This window comes from Pelodiscus sinensis, chromosome 3 (assembly GCF_049634645.1).
Source record: "Pelodiscus sinensis isolate JC-2024 chromosome 3, ASM4963464v1, whole genome shotgun sequence".
Taxonomy (NCBI): Eukaryota; Metazoa; Chordata; order Testudines; family Trionychidae; genus Pelodiscus; species Pelodiscus sinensis.
Window position 1 is genome coordinate 18676467 of NC_134713.1, and position 16702 is coordinate 18693168.

The 16702-nt window shown below is 46.7% G+C and overlaps 1 long non-coding RNA gene across 1 annotated transcript; it reads left to right on the top strand.

Annotated features, from left to right (window-relative positions):
• The first annotated feature begins 1699 nt into the window (after positions 1–1699).
• LOC142827562 (uncharacterized) lies at positions 1700–16073 on the top strand. The gene is made up of 3 exons (XR_012902232.1): positions 1700–1836; positions 10422–10629; positions 15548–16073. It is a non-coding gene; the product is annotated as an uncharacterized LOC142827562 (long non-coding RNA).
• Positions 16074–16702: the final 629 nt, after the last annotated feature.

Sequence of the window (16702 nt, forward strand, 5' to 3'; positions counted from 1 at the left end):
CAAGAGTAATTATCCATTGGAACAACTTGCCATGGCTTGTGGTGGAGTCTCCATCATTGACAATTTTAAAATTAGGATTGGATGATTTTTTAAGAGCTATGCTCTGAGAGTGATTTTGAGGATGTTCTATGCATGCCCTGATTCCCAAGGCTGAGATTTGTCCTTCATGTAAAATTGTATCTAAGAGAATCTGGTCTTATTTCTATGAAAGATGCTTTTAGACTGTGTATTGCAAGAGGTTATACAAGGTTATAACATAGGAAATAACAGCAAGAGTAATTATCCATTGGATAATTGCAAGTTGTTCCAATGGATAATTACTCTTGCTGTTATTTCCTGTGTTATACAGGCATTCAGACTAGATGATTACAGTGGTCCCTTCTGGCCTTAGAATCTATGACTCTATTAAAATAAAATTAGGATCACCCACTCAAACATACCTATTTGCCAACAGGTGCCTTCTCACTAAAGGACTTGAGCATCAGAAAAGCCACCATGAGGACAGTCAGAAAGTCTGAGACAACCTTTTCCATCCCTCACCCATTCATTTAATGAGTGATCAAACACCAAGGCTACGTCTACACTGGCAGCTTCTTGCGCAAGAACTGTTTCATGGAAGAGTTCATGCGCAAAAAGTTTTCCACAAGAGCGCATCTACACTGGCATATGCTTTTGCACAAGAGATGTACTTTTGTGCAAGAGCATCCATAGCAGTGTAGACGCTCTCTTGCAGAAGAAAGCTCTGATGGCCATTTTAGCCATATGGGCTTCTTACGCAAGAAATTCATGTTGCCTGCCTACACTGCCCTCTTGTGGAAGAGCTCTTGCGCAAGAGGGCTTATTCCTCATGAGGAGAGGAATAACTCTTCCAGAAGAAGCCCTGTTTTGCAACGCTATACTGTAAATTTACTTGCGCAAGAACATGTGTGCAGTGTAGACAGCCAGCAAGTTTTTGCGCAAGAATGTCTGTTCTTGCGCAAGAAGCTGCCAGTGTAGATGAAGCCCAATTGTGTTTGAGTCTTAATCATCTTATCTGATGGATAAGTTTTCCCAGGAGTTTCTGATTGTTCTTAGGATTGTGCTGCAGAGTGCAAAACTAAAGCGGTCTTAACTGCCTTGCTGCAGACTTTTGAATATGTAGGGTAGTTTATTATTATTACTACTCTGGAGCAAATGTTAATTTGCATACAGCTGATGGAGACTTCAGTAAGATCTGCTGAAATATTGCTGTTAATATTTGATGGCAGCTGCCTATACTCAGAAGTCTTTGACCTGTTTATTGTTCTTGTCAGGCAATTTGTCTTAGTTATTTTAAAATACAAAGTCTAACTGCAGCAGTTTGCACATTCATTGTGGGACAGTGCACAAACTTTTAGAGGGTTTTTGAAAATCATTGTTGATCTTTTTCTGAAGTCCCCATTTGTACTTAGAATCAAACCCCTACTAATGAAGTTAAGTTGCATTCTATATTACAGCTCTAAGGAGTGGTTGTGGGTTACCCTGCAGTAAGCATTAGTCACATATTAACTGCAACTGTAAAAACATGTCTATGGGAAAATCTCGTAGCACCAACGGCCTTTGATTCAGCAGCTTTTACCTGAAGAGGCGGCTTTCCACATACATTGCACAATGTTTTGGGAAAATAATCTGCCTGACCTGTTTACTTTGTTATCTTGCTGCATTGTGGTTTTTCCGTTGGTGATCATTTAGTTCCAGATACATGGCACATTGTATCTATGTTTTATAGGCAGGGCTGATTCAGCCCAGGTTTCTGAACGTGCAGCTCACAGGGGAACCATGTTTCTTTGCTACTTGAGATGGAGCAGGAGGTACAAGGTAATGACTTAGAGCTCTGTAGTGGTAACAAGTTGAAGCCCTTAGAGAAGTAGGACTTCCTCCTTCTTTATCAAGTTTCTAAAGCAAGTTCTTATTTAATAGGAAATCTCTGTCCATTCTCCTCTTAATTCCCTCTACAGCCATCCACGCAGTGGCACTGGAACATTTTTATACGGGGGTTGCTGAAAACCAGCTCCCAGAGTGGGACTGGGAGCAGGGGCATGTCTGTGGAAGGGGTGACCCCAACACGGATGAGAGGGCCGAGGCTGGGGCCATAGCTGAGGTCAGACACAGGGCCAGCAGTGGAGCCCCAGGTGTGGGTGGCAGCCAGGACTCTGGATGCAAGGCAGCAATGGAGCCCTGCATAAAATATGGAAGTGCTGCAGCACCCTTCCATGAACCCTAGTCCCTATACTTATGCACCCATCTCACTTCTGTGTAATCCTGCATGTAGGTATTTATACCTCTTCTCGCATTTCAGTGTTCTATCCTCTTGCCCCCAATCTCCTGGAAGCTGGCTGAGCAGAAAGGGGAAGAAGGTTGTACATTGACTCGGGGCCTTTCCAATGGGGACCCCAAATCCACGAGGGTCTCAAATTTGCCTGAACCAACCCCATTGGTAGTTACAGTTCTTATTACTATTACATGCATCTGAAGAAGAGTTAATTATTTTTAAAATGGAGTGATTTTGGTGCAGTGAGTGAAGGGCAGTAGATCAGAGAATATACAGAAAAGGGGAAAATTCTCCAAAGATGCTTTGGGGCAAAGACAGAAAACCAGCAATCACAACGTGTGTACAATTAAAACACACTTTTGCCTCGTCAAGAGAAAATTGTATCTGTAAAGGTTACCCAGACTTTTGAATGTGTTGGTCTGCCTCGTGGCCTAGCTCCCATGACCTCTTGCAATACGCAGTCTAAAAGCATCTTTCATAGAAATAAGACCAGTTTCTCTTAGATACAATTTTACATGAAGGACAAATCTCGGCCTTGGGAATCAGGGCGTCTTCTCTGGACTTCATGAGGAGTCATGCCGACTTATTGCAGGGCTGAATGTGCACCTGTAGCCAACCTTCCTCAGTGTTCAGATTTAGGGCTTCAGTTTCACTGGCTTCCAGGTCTAGGTCTGGACCCAAACTTCAAATTTTGGGGGCAATTTAGGTCTGAGGTTTTGTTTCATGGTCTTGTGCCCATCCCATAATGCTAAATAGTCATGTTTCCCAATGAAACATGACTGGCCAGGACAGGGAGGAGCCGGTGTCAGGAAGGAAGGTCCTATAGGGTGTGTCTAGACTACATGCCTCCTTCGACGGAGGCATGTAGATTAGCCAGCTCGGAAGAGGGAAATGAAGCCGCGATTAAAATAATCGCGGCTTCATTTAAATTTAAATGGCTGCCCCGATCTGCCGATCAGCTGTTTGTCGGCAGATCGGGGGAGTCTGGACGCGATGCCCCGACAAAGAAGCCTTTCTTCATCGACACAGGTAAGCCTCGTGAAACCAGGCTTACCTGTGTCGATGAAGAAAGGCTTCTTTGTCGGGTCATCGCGTCCAGACTCCCCCGATCTGCCGACAAACAGCTGATCGGCAGATCGGGGCAGCCATTTAAATTTAAATGAAGCCGCGATTATTTTAATCGCGGCTTCATTTCCCTCTTCCGATCTGGCTAATCTACATGCCTCCGCCGAAGGAGGCATGTAGTCTAGACACACCCCTAGTGTCCTCAGTTTGAAGAAGGTCAAGAACCAATGCATTAGGCAGGTATGGCATCAGATATATATGCTAAGTGTAAGACCATGCACATTTTTGTGGGAGTTTAGGATGAGCCAAATTATCTGTTGCTTGTTTGCTCTCTCAACATGAACCTCAGCCTTCACAGCCTGCTGCAAGCCACTATGATGCAAGAATTGGTGTTCAGGGGTCGTTCAACCTGTAAATTCAATGTCTTCTCAAAGCTCCTTGATTCCTCACTGTCATTCCTAGACTCTCGTATACCCTTCCCCCAGTCTGCTCCAGTCCGTCACTCTGGTGATATTGAGGATTGTATCTTTAAGGGCTGAGCTTCCCAGACAGTATTTGCGTGGGATGCTATGAAGCTCTTGTCAGCCATTTGCAATCTGACTCAGAGTGTTTGCCAGAGCTCTGCTTTGTTCTAAGTACAGAGTGATCACTGGACACCACAATTCACACTTCTCCACCCATAGTTTAGGATTATGGAAGCAATGCCTCAGACTCTTCATGTCCTAACTTGCATGGGTTTACATAAAAAACAGCTGTGAACAGGAGTAAATGTACACTATCTGGACTGCCCGCTATGGAACCAGAGATGCTAAATAATTTGGTGCTCCAAAACATGTAAATGTGGTTGCCATATAGAGTGACAACTCAGTGGCCTTTGAGGTCACTTTCAGAGCTAAAGGGGTTGCAGGTTGCCATAGATCATCTGGAATATTGCAGGGCTAGCTTTGCTTTCTGCTATAAAGACCAAAACTCATTCATAAGAATGTGAGTTTATGAATGCTTTAAGGCAAAACTCCAATGAACACTGTGCCATTTATTCACAGTGCTGATAGCAAAGTTTTCTCTTAAGGGTTCCTAAGTGCAAAGTACCAGCTGGAATCCAAGAGAGGACGCTGTGGGTATCCTGCATATCATAACCACAGCTTTACAGAATATGTGTAGCAAACCTTGAGCTCACTTGAACAGCACATAGGTCTGAAGACCATGACTGTCTGTACACCTTAACAGAGGAAGCTAGTACATCTGGCACAGCCACAAATTTTCACCTCCCAGCTAGTTGTCTTCTTGCAACTGAGGAGCTAATTCATCTCCCACACCAAGCCCCAGAACTCTGATTCCCACAGGTTTCTTCATGGGTTCGTAAGTGTCTTTATGTAACCCACGCACCTACTGTCCCATCTAGTGGCAGTGAGACCACTTACAGAGCGAATAATGAGTCTGCTCTACAGTCTTAGTTAATTGTGCACTGGCTCATGTACTAAGCTCCAGAGGTCCCAGGTTTGATTCCCCCTGTCAAAATTACCTTTACTGCCAGTCTTATATCTCCCTGGGTCTTCAGAGACATATGCAAGCTGTGTGGTGTTCAAGATTGCTCTGAGTCCATAAGGCATGAAAAAGAGCCTTTCTAGCCAGTTTTCAACTACTTCTGCTCGGACTTCTGTAGGACTCCTCCCTCACCTCACACACAGTAGCTAGGAAATTTTGAGGGCTTGTCTTGTCTTGAATGGAGAGCTAGGTTGAGGTATAAAATTGAGTGATGCCTCTAGCCTGGCTCCTGTGCACGCACATGCATGTTCCCTTGGAAGTTTGAATATATCAGAGTCAAGCCATTAAGCCCATGAAGTGGCTGGTTTAAAGCCAACTTCTCATATGAGAACACTTGTGCTCAGCTGGCAAACACTGTGGCAAACCAGATCGTGTAACACTTTATTTTACTCTCCTGGCCTTTCTTCATGCACTGTTTTGTCATAGTTGTCTCCTGTGCTTGTTTCCTGAATACGAAAGCACCTTTCCCTGCACAACGGTGCCCAAACCCAGGATGTGAATACCTGACCTACTTTCCTCTGGTGAGTCATTCCCTATATTTCATCCTACCTGCCATTTGATCTCAGTGTGGCTTCTCAGGAGAGGCCGATCATGCTCTCCCTCCCGTGCTCTTCTAGTCCAAAGTTTTTATCTCTAGCTCATATTTCGCCTGTTTGAAATCCTACCTACCTATTTTCTCCTTTTGAGTATTAGCAGAGGCTTTACAGCTGTTTCATCCTTTACACAAGGCAGTGTCCCCAGGCCTCTTTTCTGCTACACAGCTCTTCTTTAGGGGCCACATTTCCACAACCATGAAAACTAGAAATATTTGCTTGCACACCTCAGTTGGATATCAGTGCATATAGGTGACACAAAACTACTCCTCAACTCCAATGCTTCGGAGATAATCCTGGCCTTCTTCATTTGACCCCTCTATATGTGATGGTGAAAGGGTTGACATGTTCACTCTCATTTACCTGGAAACGCTTCCTTAATAATCTTCTTTCAAGTAACTGTACCACCTTATCATGTAAACCACGCCTTTCTGTCCGTTACTGCATAAAACTGATTCTGTAGTACTTTCTGAATGGAGTATAGGAAGTACGTTATATAAAGCAAGTATGAGTCAAAGCTAAGTATGAGTCAACAGTGTGACTCTGCTAAATATGTTAACAGTGTGACACTATTGCAAGAAAAGCAAACATGATTCTGGGATGTATTAACAGGAGTGCTGTAAGCCAGACATGAGAAATAATTCTTCCACTCTACTCTTTGCTGTTTAGGCTTCAAATGGAATATTGTGTCTAGTTCTGGGATCCACATTTCAGGAAAGATGTGGAGCAACTGGAGAAAGTCCAGAGGAGAGCAACAAAAATGATTAAAGATCTAGAAACCATGAAGAGTGAAAAAAGTGGGTTTGTTTAGTATGGAAAAGAGAAGACTGAGAGGGGATATAATAGCAGTTTTCAAGTACCTAAAAGGGTGTTACGAGGAGGTGGGTTAATTATTCTCATTAACCTCTGAGGGTAGGACAAGAAGCAGTGGGCTTAAATTGTAGCAAGGGAGGGTTAGGCTGGACATTAGGAAAAACTTTCTGTCAGGGTGGTTAAACACTGGAATAAATTGCCTAGGTAGGTTGTGGCAGTTCCATCATTGGAGATATGTAAGAGCAGGTTAGACCAGAGGTTCTCAAACTGTGGTCCGTGGACCACCAGTAGTCTGTGAGCTCCATTCAGGAGGTCCCTCTAGACCAGTGGGTCCCAAACTTTTTGGCATCATGCCCCCTTTTTGATTTTTGAGAAACCTTTATGCCCCCCCCCCCTAAATAGCAGCAAAACTTGTTGAGCCAAAAAAAAAAAAAAAAAGAAAAAGGAACTGACCAGGACCAAAAAACAAAAATAGCAGTGCAACTTGGGGGGGGGGGGGGAGTGGGAAGGTTGCCTTACGCCCCACCCCCCACTGGAATTTCTTCATGGCCCGCCCCAGGGGGGTATGTCCCCCGGTTTGGGAACCCATGTTCTAGATAAACATCAGGGATGATGGTGCTCCGTCCTGCCGTAAGTGCAGGGGACTGGACTTGATGACCTCTCAGGATCCCTCCCAGCTCTAGTATTCTATGATTCTATAAACAGAGCATTACTGTGTTGCAGCTTCTGCTTCTGACTCTTACAGCTGTACTCCGCCATTCAAGGGCTCAGTCCCACATTCTGCTAGCTGCTTCATACAGCTTTGGTTAATTTAACTTGACATGCAGAGATGGGTGCTCCTCTGCCTAACTGTGCAGGCGCCAATCCTTCATGTGCACTTCTGATAGGAGTAGGCATTATTGTAGAAAAGCATTTTCTTTTTGTGTTAAACAACAGAAGTGTGTTGAAATAACATTAAGGTCTGCTTGACACAAAGCTAGTGAAGTAGGGGAACTGAGAGGTAAAGCTGTAACTGTGTTCATAACTCATCTTGCTGGCACCATTAGAGACAATCTGTGTTATGCTTGCAGTATGAGTGGCCATACATCCCAGGAAGGTGAAAATTCCAGTCTCAACTCTTGTGCAGTTTAGGATAAAGCTGCTCATCATAGGGCATTATAAGAAAAGCCAGCCCAGACATCAGTTAACTCTGGCTGTGTCTACATTGGCAAGATTTTGCACAAAAGCAGCCGCTTTTGGCAAAATCTTGTCGCCTGTCTACACTGGCCACGAGTATTTGCGCAAGAAAACTGACGTTGTAATGTACAAAATCAGAGCTACTTGCGCAAATACTTTGACGCTCCCGCTCAGGGATAAACCCTCTTGCGCAAGTATTCTTGCGCAAGAGGGCCAGTGTAGACAGTATCGTTAATTTCTTGCGCAAGAAAGCCCAATGGCTAAAATGGCCATCGGATCTTTCTTGCGCAAGAGAGTGTCTACGCTGGCACGGATGCTTTTGTGCAAAAGCAAATCTTTTGCGCAAAGGCACATGCCAGTATAGACGCTCTCTTGCGCAAATACTTTTAACGGAAAAACTTTAGGTCAGGACAGACCAAACCCTGGAGCAGCCCATGTCCTCCTTGCAGCCCCCCCTTCTGGTCCAGTGGCCGGTGAGTGCCATACCTGCATGACCACCAATCCGATGGTGGATCTCCCCACGCCGAACTGGTTGCTGATGGATTGGTAGCTGTCCAGCGTGGAGAGCTTCCAGAGGGTGATGGTCACCTGCTTGTGGAGGGGAATGGCGGGCCTCATGAGTGTGTCCCATCACCGCAGAGCAGGGGCGAGCCACTCGCAGAGCTCATGAAAGTGTCCTCCTTCATCCTGAAGTTCTGGGTCCACTGTTGGTCTCTCCTGGACAAATGTGGTCCCACCAGTCGCTGCTGGTGTTATTCAGGGCCACCGGGGGGACAGAGGGAGGGCCAGGGGGCTGGCCTGCAGCAGAAGGTGCCAGGCAACCTCCATCAATTGCTGCCAGGCTTGCAGCAAGATGTTCAGCATGAGCAACAGAGTACCCAGGTGCATCTCTGGCTCCATGGTGCCGAGTGCTGCGGTGTCCCAAACGAGAGTGACCAAAGCAGACGGAGAGGAGAACGCTTTGCTGTCAAACAAGCGGGGAAGCTGAGAACCAGCTGTCCAGGGGAGTCCTTTTAAGCATGAACCTCAGATAGCCTCAGACAGCAGCCACACAAAGCAACTACTGATGTGTTGCCCTGCTGGAACCGGTTTCAGCTCCCCTTAAATGCAATCCAGCGTCCAATCAGTGTGGATGCGCTATTTCAAAATAGCAAAACGCTATTTTGAATTAGTTTTTATGTCTAGATGAGTTATTTTGAATGAGCTTATTTCGAATTAACTAATTCAAAATAAGTTAATTTGAAATAGTGCTGTAGTGTAGACATACCCTAACAGGAAACACTTAAAAAACAACAAATAGACTAGTAGAACCTTAAAGACTAAATAGTTACAAAAGGCTGATAAGGACCATTAGTTTGCACCTGACACGTGGTCTCCTTAACCCCCACGTTTGAATCCTCATGGGTTAAGGGCTCCCGAGTAGCTAACTCATAACTTTCTGCCACAAATGTACAAATCAGGCTAGGGGGTCCTTTTTGTTGTGTTTTTATGGATCCTGCTGGGAAAAACAGAAATGCCAAATGATGCAAACCTGAATCTCTAAATAGTAACAGAGAGGCAGCGGTGTTAGTCTGATCTTGGTAAAACAAAAAAAGCAGTCATGTAGCACTTTAAAGACTGACAAGATAGTTTATTAGATGATGAGCTTTCGTGGAGCAGACCCACTTCTTCAGATCATCGCCTAATAAACTATCTTGTTAGTCTTTAAAGAGCTACATGACTGCTTTTTTTGTTTTACCTGAATCTTTAAAGGCTGAGGAAACCCAGCAGTCTTTCACTCAGAACTTTGCAGGTATTAAAGCCTTTCCAACTACCAAATTGGATTGTTCAATCTCAAGATTTACATGAGCAAGCTCTTTACAGATGTTGCAGAAGTCAAAGCTCGTTTGACTTGTTTAGATTGCAAACTGCAAACACTGCCATTGAACCAAAGGAGGTTAAAATGGAGAATGCTTTAAAAAGAAGACTAACCAGTCTTTGGGTGAAATAAGAAGATCTTAAAAACAAACTATGCAAGAATAATTTGTGGTTACTGGAGGTTCTAGAAGGGCTGAAAGCCAAGGGAGAAAAAAAAACCCATCATTAGCTTTCTCCAGGATACATTCTCTGGGGTAGTGGGATTGGATTCCTGTTTATTTTCTCTGGTCATTGAAAGGGCATATTGAGGGGCAAGGGCCAGAAGGAAAGTGAATAATACAGACCCTTAGATCCATCATCTTCAAATGACTGAAGTTTAGCTAATCTCTGCTGCTAAGCAAAATTAATTAAGTATAAGGACTTTACATTTTCCTGTATCTAGACATCTCTGTACATTTAAGCAAAAAGAAAGCGGTATTTAGTGGCATCAAATGAGGTATGAGAGGAGCCTGCAATCTTCATACTGAAGCTGGCTGAGTCTGTGAAATACTTCTACCCCATCAGCTGCTCATAGGGTTGCCAGGTGTCTGGTATTTACCCAGACAGTCCAGTACCGGGCACTTACCTGGTTCTGCATAGGAGCTGTCTGGCCCAGAGCAGGAAGACAAGATGGAGGACGGCCGCCAGCAGGCTGTAAGGCCCAAAAAGCCTCAAAAACATTTCTTAAAGGGGTCACACTGTTTTTGTTTTGTTTTGTTTTGTTTTTCATTTATTTATTTATTTATTTTGCTTAACAACTCTTGGAGTCCCCCCCCTTTTTTTTTGGTCTCCCCTTTTTTTTCACAACAGATTTTTTTCCCCATTGATTTTGGGGGGGGGGGGCGAGAGGTGTTCAGTATTTTTGGTTAAACCATCTGGCAACCCTAGCTGCTCAGCAAGCACTACAGGCATTGAGGCCAGATTTCATTAAGGGTGATAGCGTGGTCCCTGCACAAAGGAAAAGGAAATGAAAATATAAGTCCTGAAGACCAGGAACTGTGCTTGGGAAAACCAGACAACTTATGTACCTATCGTTTCTACAGGCATGTTAACAAGAAGAAGGTGCTCAGAGAGGGTGTGCAGCCCCTAATGGATGAAGGAGGTAACCTAGTGACAGATGATGTGGGGAAAGCTGAAGTACTCAATGCTTTCTTTGCCTCTGTATTCACGGACAAGGTCGGCTCCTGGACTTCTGCGCCAAGTGACGCAAGATGGGATGAAGATGGACAGCCCGTGGTGGGTAAAGAACAGGTTAGGAACTATTTAGAAATGCTAAACGTAAATAAATCCATGGGTCCGGACTTAGTGCATCCGAGGGTACTGAGGGAGTTGGCAAATGTCATTGTGGAGCCTTTGGCTATTATCTTTGAAAAGTTGTGGAGATTGGGAGAAATCCCGGATGACTGGAAAAAGGCAAATGTAGTGCCCATCTTCAAAAAAGGGAAGAAGGATGATCCAGGAAACTATAGGCCGGTCAGTCTTACCTCGGTTCCTGGAAAAATCATGGAAGGGATCCTTAAGGAATCCATATTGAGGCACTTGGATGAGAGGAAAGTGATTAAGAATAGTCAGCATGGATTCACAAAGGGCAAGTCGTGCCTGAACAATCTGATTAGCTTCTATGATGAGGTAACTGGCTCTGTGGATATGGGGAAGTCAGTGGATGTGATGTATCTTGACTTTAGCAAGGCTTTTGATACGGTCTCCCACAATATTCTTGCCAGCAAGTTAAGGGATTGTGGATTGGATAAATGGACGGTAAGATGGATAGAAAGATGGATAGAAGGCGGGTAGTGATCAATGGCTCGATGTCAGGATGGCGGTCGGTTTCTAGCGGAGTGCCTCAATGTTCGGTTCTAGGACCGGTTTTGTTCAATATCTTTATTAATGATCTGGATGAGGGGATGGATTGCACCCTCAGCAAGTTTGCGGATGACACTAAGCTGGGGGGAGAGAGAGATACGCTTAAGGGCAGAGATAGGGTACAGAATGACTTAGACAAATTGGAGGATTGGGCCACAAGAAATCTGATGAGGTTCAACAAGGACAAGTGTAGAGTCCTGCACTTGGGACGGAAGAATCCCAAGCATAGTTACAAGCTGGGGACCAACCGGTTAAGTAGTAGTTCTGCAGAAAAGGACCTGGGGGTTACAGTGGATGAGAAGCTAGATATGAGTCAAGAGTGTGCCCTTGTAGCCAAGAAGGCTAATGGCATATTAGGTTGCATTAGGAGGAGCATTGCCAGCAGATCCAGAGATGTCATCATTCCCCTTTATTCGGCTTTGGTGAGTCCGCATCTGGAGTATTGTGTCCAGTTCTGGGCCCCCCACTACAAAAAGGATGTGGACGCATTGGAGAGGGTCCAGCGGAGGGCAACCAAAATGATTAGGGGGCTGGAGCATCTGACTTATGAGGAGAGGCTGAGGGACTTGGGTCTGTTTAGTCTGCAGAAGCGAAGAGTGAGGGGGGATTTGATAGCAGCCTTCAACTTCCTGAAGGGAGGTTCCAAAGAGGATGGAGAGAGGCTGTTCTCAGTAGTGACAGATGGCAGAACAAGGAGCAATGGTCTCAAGTTGTGGTGGGAGAGGTCCAGGTTGGATATTAGGAAAAACTATTTCACTAGGAGGGTGGTGAAGCACTGGAATGGGTTACCTAGGGAAGTAGTGGAGTCTCCATCCCTAGAGGTGTTTAAGTCTCGGCTTGACAAAGCCCTGGCTTGGTTGATTTAGTTGGAATTGGTCCTGCCTAGAGCAGGGGGCTGGACTTGATGACCTTCTGAGGTCTCTTCCAGTTCTATGATTCTATGATTCTATCGTTGTGCTATCTGGAGTGGCCCAAGAGGGTGAGTATCCACATGAGGGCAGATTGTCAGGCTGTAAGGCATACACCTCATATTGGTGGCCAGTTCTATGATTAGATTGTACTAACCAAATATCAACTGAGAACACTTCAGGCAATACAATAGCCTCAACAGGGAATCACAAGTGCTATCCACTCCTAAATGTCCCACAAATGCGCAGTCGAACTAACTTTAGTAACTGTGTTCTTTGTTTATCAGGCACAAGCACCTGCTTCAAACCTTGTCAGGATGCCTCTTTTTTCCTCCAGGAGTCTTCCTGTACCACAAATCCCCTTCTAGAAAAAAAATAAAACCAAAAACCAAAAAAACAAAACTGTTCTTTCCCGGCCATACTCCCTCTTTGTCCAGGAAAGGATCAGCCTGCTGAGCTGATACTTAGAAAATTCTATTCAAATCCCTCTAAGTTCCGTCTCAGCGGGATAGTAACTTTGGGTATGTCTACACTACCCCCCTAGTTCGAACTAGGAGGGTAATGTAGGCATACCGCACTTGCAAATGAAGCCCAGGATTTGAATTTCCACGAGGTGTACCGGTAGTTCGGAATAGGAAGCCTAGTCCGAACTACCTAGTTCGAGCCCCGTGTAGCCGCGCTGCACGGGGATCGAACCAGCGGGGATTTAAAAATGGCGGCTCCCCGCTTATGCAAATGAAGCCCGGGAAATTCAAATCCCGGGCTTCATTTGCAAGTGCAGTATGCCTACATTACCCCGCTAGTTCGAACTAGCAGGATAGTGTAGACATACCCTTTTAAAAAACCCAAGCAGTAGTCCTGTGGCACTATATATATTTTCCGATATATAACAAAAATATAGAGGGTCATGAGCTTTCATAGATAAGACCCACTTTGTCAAATGAGTACTATATATTTTTGTTAGTCTGTAAGGTGCCACAGGACTATTTGTTACTTGTGTTCAGAGCAGACTTGGGCAAAGCAATGAACTCTTCAACCCCCTCATCTGAGAAAGCTGCTCTCTTCAGCTGATAAAAGACAGAGGCATTCCTTGCCCCCTTGCATTCGTCCTTGCTGTCCAGACAAAGCAGGTGAGACAGAGCAGTACTCGTTCTGGCTGCAGTGTATGACATTAACAGACAGAGATGTGGCTAAAACATCTTGACCTATTAAAATATCAGCAGGAAGCAGATTCCTAATACCCACAACATGTCCCCTAACATTCCTACACTTGAAGTGGATCTTAGCCAGAGGTATGGTCCAGAGAATTCAGCCAAAGCTAAAACATGTAAATTTTGACCAAGAAGACTGTTTCCTCCCTTACCAAATTTTCCTTTAGCAAAGTGACTTGGGACACTGTGTTGCTCCAGACCTTACACTCTATGCCAGTTACCTTTGCACTCTTAATAAATCTTTCACTGCTTTCCCAAGATTCAGTCCTGATATTATTCATTGGGTTTTTCACCTCCTCTACTGCTGTCTCTGGGGCAGTGGTCCAGGCAGTGGTCAGCTCTCCACTCCTGAAGTGGCCAGAACCTTGTGCAGAAGAGGTGTGGCTACCAGCCCTCAATGCCACCCGGAGCATGCCACGCTGGCCACCCATTCCCCAGCCAGTCCTGAGAACTGTCCAGAGCCTCAGCAGTGATTTAAGAAGCTTGGGGCTTCTGTGGTAGCAGCGGTGGTGGCCGGGACCTTTCCTGCCCTTTCCTACCCCCCAGCTTCTCCATCGGCGGAGTGGTAGTGGCACTCATTATCTCAGGTGGGGATGTGGGTCTTGGGGTTGCCTTTAATTTTGGGCAGTTTGGCTTTAAATGTCTAGGATCGGCACTGTGATGGCAGACTACTTGCCTTCCTTTTTGGTAGGAGAGTTTGAAACTTAGGTTTCCTTGTTTTGTTTTTGTTTGTTTGCTTTTCATCAAAGTTGAGGTTGGGTTTATTTTCAATCCCCTCCTTCCTCAATCCTCCTGTGTGACATGGGGATTTCCCTCTGCTTGGATTTGGACTCCTAGGAAGCCTTGATTCAACACGTTCATCAACGTTTTCTGCAGCCTCTGAATCAGTAGAATGTTTTCTTCATTTCGTTGTTTGTCAGTTTGTTTTCTGTCACAGACGTCTGCATTTATCTCATCTGTAACTACCCACAACACTTGCTCATAGGCCATTAGATCAAAGAGTTTGTCACAGTCGCTTTCAGCCTCCACCCCCATTATCAGCTTTCTCATAAAGCTGCACATTCATGTACATATTCAGCATGGCTGATATTGTCAAACATTCGGAAGCCTATACACATTCGCATCGCCTCTTCCATATCATTAAAAACTTATCTGCTTAATGTGTTTAAGAGGATAAGCACCTGTTTAGCCACTGTAATCTTATGCAGCTACATAGTCTCTCAAAAAGTAGACAGGTTCTCTGCTTTCCAGTCAGTTCCCTTATAAATGGAGCAGACTTTCTTCCACTGCCAGATGTTGGGGGTGGGGGGGGGGGGATGGATGCACTCACTGGCTGGAGAAGCTCCTTCTGCTGCACCAATATTTTGAGCTATGTTGCCATCAGCCTCTGGCAGGCTCTCTCTTCAGCTGCCTCAGCTGTTTTGGTTTTCCTAATCCACAGCTCTGCTATAAGTGTCAAGTTCTTCCTGTATCAGAGGAGTAGCCGTGTTAGTCTGAATCTGCAAAAGCGATGAGGAGTCCTGTGACACCTTACAGACTAACAGATTTATTGGAGCATAAGCTTTCGTGGGCAAAGACGAAGACATCTGATGAAGTGGCTCTTTGCCCATGAAAGCTTATGCTTCAATAAATCTGTTAGTCTAGAAGGTGCCACAGGACTCCTCGTCGCTTTTGCAAGTTCTTCCTCGGCTCTCAGGAAGCAATCGGACCTGTTCACCTGTGGTGGTGTCCTCTCTTGCATCTGGAGTTCTCAGGCTCCATCTGGTCAGCTCTTGTAAGCAAAGTTTTCAGCTCCTGCACTGAAGTCCATGACCTCTGGGTGGTGATCGACCCTGGGGAGGAGGAGGAGGACACCAAGAGCCAGGAGCCTCAGGAGCCTGCAGGGAGCATGCCCAGGACCCAGGACCCCTGAGTCATCCCACAGAGCACATCTGCTGTTTCGTCTGAGGCAGGGGAGGGCTCCACATATGAGTGCCATTATGCCCCTATGTGTATGGGGGGGCAGCGGGGTGGAGAGGGAGTCCAGGGATCGTGTGCCTGGGCCTTGTCCACCATGGAGCAGCAGCTGGGTGTCATGCAGGAGCCCTGGCCTGTTCCCCACACATCGACCTCGCCTTGCAGAGGGGGGCTGGGTTTCACCCACTGTGTCCCCAGGAAAAACTGACCACTGCTCTTGTTTCACCACAGCCACAGCACCTGGGACTTCAGGGTGTGCACCATCCCGCCTGCAACAGCCACCCGCATCCAGGCCAGCAGGCACACCAGGAACCTGGAGGACCATCAGTGGCGGCACCTGCGGCTACTGGGGCAGCAGTTCCGCACCCAGGAGCACTGGGTCCGGGAGGACCTTTGGCTGCGGCAGCAGATCTTGGAGGTGCTGGATGATCAAGGCCGTGCCCTCCGAAGTCACCTCCATACCCCAGTGGACAGGTTCCTGCCTCCTCCTGCTCCATCCCCTGCAGCTGCCCCAGCTCTCACTCCTCCTCCGCTCCTCCTCCCGCTTCCTCCACACCCCCCGTCCCTCCTACCCCACCCTCCACACCCACTCCCCCCCCCCGACATCCCTGCACCCGCAGTGCTTCAAGACAGGAGAGCTAGCAAGACCCCGAACCCTGAGCTTTCCCTTACCTTCCTCCCACTTCCAGCTCCCTCCTCCCAGGTTTCCCCCTCCCCTCTCCCACTCTGATTCCTCCCTCCCCCCACCCCAGTTATGTAAAATAAAAAGAGATTTTGGTTGTCAAAACAGGTGTCTTTATTTGACATTAGGAAGGTGGGTTAGGGAGGGGAAAGGAGAAGGAGGGGAGGGTGGAAGAAGGCCCCAGTGGGGCATGCAGGGAGAGTTCAGTCCTCCAACGGGAAGCTCTCCTGCAGGGCTTCCTGGATCTGGACGGCCCCCCACTGGGACTCCCGGATGGTGGTGGTGCGGGGCTGCGCGTACTGGCCAGCCAAGTGTTCCGCCTCAGCCATCCAGGCTGGGAGGAAAGCCTCCCCCTTCCTTTCACATAAATTGTGCAGCACACAACATGCTGCCACCACAGGAGGGATATTGTGCTTGGCGAGGTTGAGGCAGATGAGGAGGCATCGGAATCGGGCTTCCAGGCATCCGAAGGCCCCCTCGACCAGAATGTGGGCCCTGGTGAGCCTGCCGGGAGGGGTTGAGGTATCCCGTGTACGGCTTCATTAGCTAGGGCTGTAGGTGGTAGGCTGCGTCCCCCACCAGGCAGACGGGCATGTCCACGTCCCCGACCCTGCTGTGGCAGCCGGGGAAGAAGGTCTTGGTGTGCAGCCTCCGGCACACGGAGAAGTTGCGGAACACCCTGGCATCGTATGCCTTGCCGGACC